General features: G+C 44.2%; 1 pseudogene; it reads right to left on the bottom strand.

Annotated features, from left to right (window-relative positions):
* Window positions 1-7536: 7536 nt before the first annotated feature.
* On the bottom strand, window positions 7537-7716 carry LOC119437800 (U2 spliceosomal RNA; annotated as a pseudogene).
* Between the last annotated feature and the right edge of the window lie 1276 nt (window positions 7717-8992).

Raw genomic sequence — 8992 nt, 5'->3', positions numbered from 1 at the left:
CGTGAATTTTAGGGGCAGCCATGAGTGAGCAATCTTATTTAAAGGTCCATACAATCCAATAAATGGCTAGTATCCTGGCCAATGCCGGTAAGAATGATATAGACAAATTGTAAATACGTAGATCCCAACCTATTCAAAAAGAGCGATTTGAAAGCTTAACTAGTATCTGATAGGCACTGAGAACGGCTTTACAGATGAAGATGTCGCAAACTTTTAGGACTTTTCAGTTCAGCTGCTGATGGGCAGAAAGTCACATCCGAAACTAGAACCGAATTCCCCAAAACTTCTTACGCTAGAATTTTTCGTAAGAAAGAATTTTAGCCAATCCAGACGCTTACGAAAGAAAAGCTTTGTGAGTCTGGCCCCTAATCGGTAAGTTCATCAAAAATGTAATATTCGAGACGCCCTCTTAGATGTGTGTACTTTTTAACCGTTTTGTAGACGGCACTGGTGCGCTTAATAGGTGGCTGCAATGGTTGATAGAAGAGTTTTTTCACAAAGTCTGTACCGGTATCCAGCGGCTTTATTTAAACTCTTCTGACCAAAATCATCTTGTCATGGCTACTTCAAGTGTTTTAGTAAAGTTCATGCTCTCTGACATAAGGACGGCATACATACTTCGTGAAATTACGATTACTGGCATCAGCAGGTAAGTTCCTGCACAGTCGCGCCTGGTGGTCGAGTGAAATATCTCGCCAGGAATTGCTGCACAAAACCCTTTAGCCCTATGACTTTAGTCCCCAACTTTTGTGGCAAGCTGCGAGGACCCCGCGGAGCTCCTCACACACGAGATTGCGTTTGCCGGCATGAAATTATTCGTAGCTCTGCTAGACCAGTGATCGAGAAGTTTGACCATAACATGCTCTAGTTATTATTTTTTTTTTTCGTCTATTGGGCCTGACTGCCCGGGAGTAGAGTAGTGATTCGTACGCTTTTGCGTTCTGTTAAAATTACGCAGAGATTTGGAGCCTCCCAAATCCCACTGAACATTTATACGTCGTACAGCTGTACTGACATAGTTTCTAATCGCCTGTTGTTGTTTGCGCGATTCGTTCAGAGCAGTGAGCTTGACTACATGTGTAAGCGAAGTTATGGGCAAATACTGTTCAGGAGAGACTGTAAAGGTAGGATAGAAGATAGCGGATGTTTCCGGGGGGAAATCTAGCTTTTGCACGGTGCCGCAATGCGCTTAACTATGTTTACAATCTGGTCACGTATGCGCACCTCTTACAGGATGACATTTGGGCATTTCTCGACGTTCGTCGCGCTTTTGATGCGGTCTGTCGCATTCACATTCTTCAGGGTCTCTTCATCTTCGGAGCCCAACTAGATTTTGGATTTTCTATGTCACCGCAGCGTCTTTATGATGGGCAAAAACAGATGTACAGTGTACCCGCCGTGGTGGCTAGGTCGCGGGATCAAATCCCGGACGCGGCGGCAGCATTTTGAGGGGGGCGATTGCAAAAATAACGCTGTGTACAGTGGATTGGGTGCACGTTAAAGAACCCCAGCTGGCCGAAAATAATCTGTAGTCCCCCGCTACAGCGTGTTTCATAATCAGATCGTGGTTTTGGCTCATAAAACCCCGGAGTTCAATTTTAACGTGCAGTGTGAATCACGTTTGTCCAGAGTGGTCAATCAGCCAATTCGGTCGCCACGGTTGTCGTAGTGTGTCTTTTTGTCAGGCCGCATGCTGAGTTCATGCGCTATAGAACAAACAGACCCTCTTCCAGCGGGTAGATGCTGCAGATTGAGTCCGCAGGCTGGCCCCTCGACCACTCTAGAGAAGTATGATTCACACTATACTACACCATCTGAATGCTGGCAATTCGTCTCTTAGCATGCTATTTATATTGAAATTGTACCTAACGCTGTCAGGTGAAAATCGCCAAATCTGTTGCCTTCTTCAGTTCACATCTCAATCTGCGTAGGCAAAATTTGTCTCTAGACGCAGTGGTTACAACAGTCACTTCAAGAAGACATAGGCATCACGTCGCGCTTCTTTTCCAAGTGTTCGTGAATGTTCCGCCCTACAAGTCAGCATATTACTATACACCAAATACAGGGATCACATAAGTCAGCACAGAATTTTTTACAAAATATTGTGGCTCTCGAGCCCAGATATTTAACGAGTAAGTAAATGGAAAACTAAATGTTGTGCGACTTGTCGCAGGAAACTTAAGAATTGATAGAATTGAAAGATAGTAATGTCGCTCTCGCGCGTAACTCCACCGCCTAATTGCCGAAGGCGATGCGGAAGCTATTTCAGCCATTTGAGTATACAATAACCAAATGATTGCTCCCAGTTCGATAATTTTTTAGACTCCTTCGCACAGCACTGAGCCCAGTGCTTAATCAAAAGGAAGCGTGTTTCCAGCCTTTATGTCTGAAATGTTGGTGAAAAACAGACAGCTTATTGGGATATTTTCATGGGAAAGTTTGTCTCGGATCACCAGCAGTGAATTGAGGAAGATCCTGATGAAGAGGACGAAAACGTTGGCTTGTTCCTGCAGTCAGTCTGGCGCCGTTTCGCTGACTTGGCCTTTTTTTATTTTTCATTTAATATTCTTTCTCTAAGAGCTTTCACTACTGGATGCAGTCAGATGAACGTTCTAACTTCGCACTACCATTGAGAAGTTTCTACTTGTTTCAGGGTGGTTTTCTAGGTATATATGCTAATTTTGTGCTCTAGATTTGCTTCACTCGCCTTATATAAATGTTTGCTTTGCGTTTTAGAGAGCTCCTAACAGTTTTTTTTTTTCTTTTTGTAATGCCATCTGAACCTGAACTAATCCGCGCCAGTGGGTGTGGACCGCCAGCATAGTGAAATCAAATCACACTATTGACTTTGGTCGGGCTACTCAAGAGCGGATATAAAAAAATTTGTAAATGCAAATAAGTAGCATGTAAATAATAATGCTTTGCTTTCGAGGCACGTTTGGTAAGTTACATTCATTATTATTCATTTCTCTGAGGATACTTTGGAGCAACTTTGAGTTTTAGGAACGTTCTGTTAGGTAGTGTTGGTCTCTTCTGATCGTGGTAGAGGCACATAAATTTTCGAGTTAATTTGATGTTTGCTTTCAGGAAAACGTGACTGCTGAACGCTCGAGAAAGGATAGCGTCATTTTTTTTTCGCAGAGATACGCAGATAGTGCGCGTGAGCTTCCGTTAAACTATAACTTTCTTTTCGGATTTCGCGAGTTCTGAAAATAACGCTATATCCGGTTAGATACTAGATATTCTGTAGTCTAGTTCAGCTGATTTTAAAAATCACCGGATAGTTGTTCCCGCACACACGTAGAGAGTACCGCGCCTTATAAACGGGCTGCGCGGATCGCTTTTAGTAATAGTATACTCTACAGATTGCATTTCTCTTCGACGTATTATGTAAGGGTATGTCTAAGGCTGTGCGTGTCTCGCGCGTGTATTTAGACGATGGCAGCATTTGAGTTTCATTTAGTGCATGGAAGTACTTACAATTAAGCGCTAATCTTCTTGTAGCCTTGAACGCGTAATTTGCGCATTAATTTTTTTTACTATAGTAAGCTGAAGGTCGTAAGTCCGAATCCTCCTCCAGTCCACTACATTTTTAGGCATAGAATGGCGCCTGACACCGGCATTAAAAAAAATCGCCGAGAGCTAGTAAGGCTATACTAGTCAAAGTGCAACCAAATTAGGAAGGCCCACTAAGCTTGAACAAAGTCACTTCCTCACCAGAACAGGAATTGGCCTCCCTGGTGCAGTATTCGGCCGCTACCTCCCTCATGACTCCAACAATTTACCCATGGCCCTCAGTCCCCAGCGGCTGCGCAGCACCTGACCAAGGCGGCGGTCAGACCTGCTACGCGGCAGAGGGTGCTAAGAATCTCTGGGACCGGACAGGCCGCCAATGGAAATTGAACCTGGCAACGTTCAACACGCGCACCCTATCGAGTGAGGCTAGCTTAGCAGGGCTATTTGAAGAATTATCAGGTATTGCCTAGGATATTATTGGCCTTAGTGAGGTGAGAAGAACTGGTGAGGCTTATACAGTGCTGACTAACGGGCATGTTCTCTGTTACAGAGGTCTTCCAGATAGGAGAGAATTCGGAGTAGGATTTCTAGTCCATAAGGACATAGCGGGCAACATTGATTACAGCATTAATGAGAGGGTAGCAGTCGTCGTAATAAAGCTGAATAGGAGGTATAGCATGAAGGTTGTACAAGCCTACTTCCTAAACTCCAGTCACGATGATGAACAAATAGAACAGTTTTATAAAGATGTTGAATTAGCAATGAGAAAGGTGCAAACTCAGTATACTGTAGTCATGGCTGACTTCAATGCAATATTGGGGGAAAAGCAGGCTGGCGAGCAAGCAATTTTCAACTACGGCATCGATTCTAGGAATGCAAGATTAGATATGGTAGAATTCGCGGAAAGGAATAGGCTCCGAATAATGAATACCTTCTTCAGGAAGCGCAGCAACAGGAAGTGGACCTGGAAAAGCCCTAATGGAAAAACAAGGAATGAAATAGATTTCATACTCTCTGCCAATCCCAGCATATTGCAGGATGTAGAACTGTTAGGTAGGGTAAAGTGCAGTGACCATAGGTTAGTGAGGTCTAGGATTTCTCTCAATTTGAAGCGAGAAAGAATAAAATTAGTTAAGAAGAAATAGGCCAACCTAGACGCAGTAAGGGTAAAAGTAGACCAATTCAGGCTGGTGCTCGCAAACAAATATGCAGCTTTAGAACAGGAAGATGAAGACAACATAAAAGCAATGAATGCAACCGTAACTAGGCTGATATCAGAACCAGCATTTGAAGTTAGAGGTAAGGCACCAAGACAACCAGTAGGTAAGCTCTCACAAATAACAAAGGACCTAATGAAGAAAAGACAATACATGAAAGCGTCAAAATCGAGAGATCAGATAGAATTCGCTGAACTGTCGAAATTGATCAACAAGAAGAAAGTAAGGGATATCCGAAAATATAGCGTGGAAAAGATTGAGGAAGCAGTAAAATATGGAGGCAGCATGAAATCAGTGAGAAGAAAACTTGGTATGGGACAAGGTAAAATGTGTGCACTGAAAGATAAGCAGGGTAATATCATAAGCATTTTCGATGACATAGTAAACGCAGCGGAAGAATTCGATGCTGACCTGTACATACAGAGGTCCCTTCTATAACTAGCGATGAAGTTAGAAGGGCCTTGAAAGACATGACCAGGAGAAAAGCTGCTGGAGAAGATGGAATAATAGTCGATTTAATCAAGGATGGAGGAGATATTATACTTGAAAAGCTTGCGGCCTTTTATACGCAATGCCTCATGACTTAAAGTGTACCAGAAAGCTGGAAGAATGCCAACATCCATAAAAATAGAGACGTTAAAGAATTGAAGAATTATAGACCCATTAGCTTGCTCTCAATATTTTATAAAATATTCACCAAGGTAATTTCAAATAGAATCAGGGCAACACTTGACTTCAGCCAACCAAGAGAACAGGCTGGCTTCAGGAAGGGATATTCTACGATGAATCATATCCATGTCATCAACCAGGTAATAGAGAAATCTGCGGATTACAATCAACCTCTCTATATGGCTTTCATAGATTATGAAAAAGCATTTGATTCAGTAGATATACCAGCAGTCATAGAGGCATTACGTAACCAAGGAGTACAGGATGCATACGTGAACATATTGGCAAATATCCAAATATCTACAAGGATTGCACAGGAACCTTGGTTCTCCACAAGAAAAGTAGAAAGTTACCTATCAAGAAAGGGGTCAGGCAAGGAGCAACAATCTCTCCAATGCATTCTTAAAAGAAGTATTCAAGCTCTTAGACTGGGAATGCTTAGGAGTGAGGATCAACGGCGAATATCTCAGCAGCCTTAAGTTTGCAGATGACATTGTCCTATTCAGCAACAATGGGGACGAATTACAGCAAATTATTGAGGACCTTAACCGAGAAAGTGTAAAATTGGGGTTGAAGATTAATATGCAGAGGACAAACATAATGGTCAATAGCCTGGCAAGGGAACAAGAATTCAGAATCGGCAGTCAGCCTCTAGAGTCTGTAAAGGTGTACGTTTATCTAGGTCAATTACTCACAGGGAAATAAATCATGAGAGAGATCATGAGAAATAAATTTATAGAAGAATAAAATTGGGCTGGAGTGCGTATACGGCAGGCATTACCAAATCCTGACTGGGAGATTACCACTGTCGTTGAAAAGTGTACAATCATTGCATTCTACCGGTGCTCACATATGGGGCAGAAACTTGGACGTTAACAAGGAAGCTCGAGAACAAGTTAAGGACGGCACAAAGAGCGATGGAACGAAACATGTTAGGCGCAACGTTAAGATACGGGAAGAGAGCGGTGTGGATCAGAAAACAAACAGGGATAGCCGAAATTCTAGTTGACATTAAGCGGAGAAAGTGGAGCTGGGCAGTCCCTGTAATTCGTAGTATGGATAACCGGTGGACCATTAGAGTTACAGCATTGATACCAAGAGAAGGGAAACGCAGTCGAAGACGGCAGAAAACTAGGTGGAGTGATGAAGTTAGAAAATTCGCAGGCGCAAGTTAGAATCAGCTAGCGCAAGACAGGTGTAATTGGAGATCGCTGTGAGAGGCCTTCATCCTGCAGTTGACATAAATATAGGCTGATGATGATGATGATGATGATGATGATGATGATGATGATGATGATGATGATGATGATGATGATGATGATGATGATGAAATAATACTTTTACAAAACCGCTTTTGTGACTTTAGGTGACTTATATTACTTACAAAACATGCGATTTGGCCTGGGCAGTGCTCAGGCAACATTCAAACGTGTCACCATCATCCACGGCGTACATGGTCAACCTGTCGTTGTTGCCTCGAGGATGTGTGATATTTTTCTCTCATACCTTTCTTCAGTCACCTCCAACAACTTTCCGCCATTCTTTCCGTTTTTGAAAAAGTAGCCTTCAGCTCAAATCTTCGACGTTCTATTTCGGCTCGCGCGAAATCAAGGACCGTTAACATCCACTTCACTGTACGTGTGGCCCACCAAACTCCAGAAAAATTCGCACTTTCACGGATGTTCTAGTGCCCTGATCTGTCAAGATTTTAGAAGTTTTATCGGACTGTAGCACTTTTTACGGTTTCTCGGAGACTTCTTAAAAGTTTGTCAGAACTCCTTAAAGAGGACGTCCCTTTTCTTGACGCTGTCAGCTGCATTCAGCCTTCTCGTAATTCATTACCTCGCTTACATCACCAGCGTTATCCCACTTCAATGACTCATGCTACCACTGATGTCTGCGCTGATGCCAGATACTGTGGAGCAGGCGTTGTTACAAGGCTCTGCGACAGCGTGAACATCACCGTGTGATCGCGTACGCAACCCACCGGGCCGCCTTTATACCTTCGGTGAATCTATTCGATCACCGAGTGCAAGTGGCTCGCTCTAGTGTAGCCTGTCGCTAAACTATCCCCTATCTTTTTACATCGAAGCTGTATATTGCTAGTTTCCAGCGGATCGATATCTGTAGACCAAAAACGTGGGCCGACCCCGAAGATCGTCAAATACCGGGCCGACCCGCGGCGGAGGTGAAGCAGGCTTCAAGCACTCCGCCAACTTGCAAAAATAAGTTTAATAGCTTGCGTCCAAATACAACCCGTATCAAATATTAAGCTGATAAGAACAGATACTACACTTTTACCCGCTTAGGCCATGTCTACGTTCGCACCATACACGTTTACCCCATCCCGCGTATTCAAATAGTGCCTACCAATCTGAGTGTCTTCTGTCTCCTGACGTCATGCTCTGCGTAGGCTCCTTTCCTCGGTTCTGCGCTGACTGTGCAATGGGTTGGCCGCGTGTTGCACGGCCGGAAGAAGAGCAGCGTGCCTACCAAAAACGACGGGGCGTGAACAGAAAAGGGAATGGGCGCAGCGGCGGCGGAAGGAGACCACCGACGGCCGCGGACGCCAAGCGTAAGCGTGCTGCCCGCCAGGACCGCGAGGCGAAACGAAATGCGAACCGTCCATGTGGCCCCAAATTCCCGCGAACTTGGAACGTTTCACCAGAGCAACGCTCAATCACCAAATACACAGCTTCGTTGGTCATCCGCCTTCACAGAGTGGAATGACACTTGCTTTTTTTTTTTTTTCGCCGGCATTTCTCCGTCACCACCGAGACCACCACGCCATATGCTGGCTGTCGTTCATCAAAGGTCACACTGGTTGTTTTCACCGCTGGGCCTTGTGGGTATTGCTTGCTGTTCTCACGTGTAACGTGAAACAAGACAAATAAAAGGCACGATTAACGAAACACATTTTACTCAGACTCACCAAGTGCCGCACAACCGGCCGTACACAACAACACACGGAGGTGCACAGGCTCCACATGCCATCGGTGGGCATGTGCCGAAACAGATGAATAACAATGTCGTTCTCGAGGTGGTGCCCTGCAGGCTTGAGACTACATGAGAACAGAGCGCTTGCAATTAAAGAGGACGGAAGCATCAACCGCTCAGCTGTCGAGATAAGCAAGAGACGTTTGGAGTATTGGAAAAAAACGCAGGGAAGATATTGACAGGACCAGATCTATTACAGGCATAGGTAACGGCACAAGGTATATAAGTTTTGAGGAAGAGAACGAATATTAAGATGTATGCAAAAATGCTAGAATGAAAAGCATATACAGCATACCTGATTAACTCAAGCAGGCTAGGTGCCTATTTGTCACCGCCCCGTTTCAAAGGGGATGCCATTAAATCATCATCATCACTACAGTCCTCATATTCAGTCGTGTAGCCAGCAGAGATACGGCCGTTCGATAGTAGACGAGTTATATCTTCATGCGCTTCACAGCAAGCACACGATGGAAGCAAGGGCCATGTACTTTATAAAGAAAATGATCTGCGTGTGCGCAAAAGTAGTGACACAACGTTTACACACTTCACGGCAACCTCGCATACACGAACAATTCACGATGTTCTGGGAAAGA

Source organism: Dermacentor silvarum, chromosome 1, assembly GCF_013339745.2.
Source record: "Dermacentor silvarum isolate Dsil-2018 chromosome 1, BIME_Dsil_1.4, whole genome shotgun sequence".
Taxonomy (NCBI): Eukaryota; Metazoa; Arthropoda; class Arachnida; order Ixodida; family Ixodidae; genus Dermacentor; species Dermacentor silvarum.
Note: the sequence above shows the minus strand (reverse complement) of the source record. Positions and strands in the feature narration are given on the sequence as shown.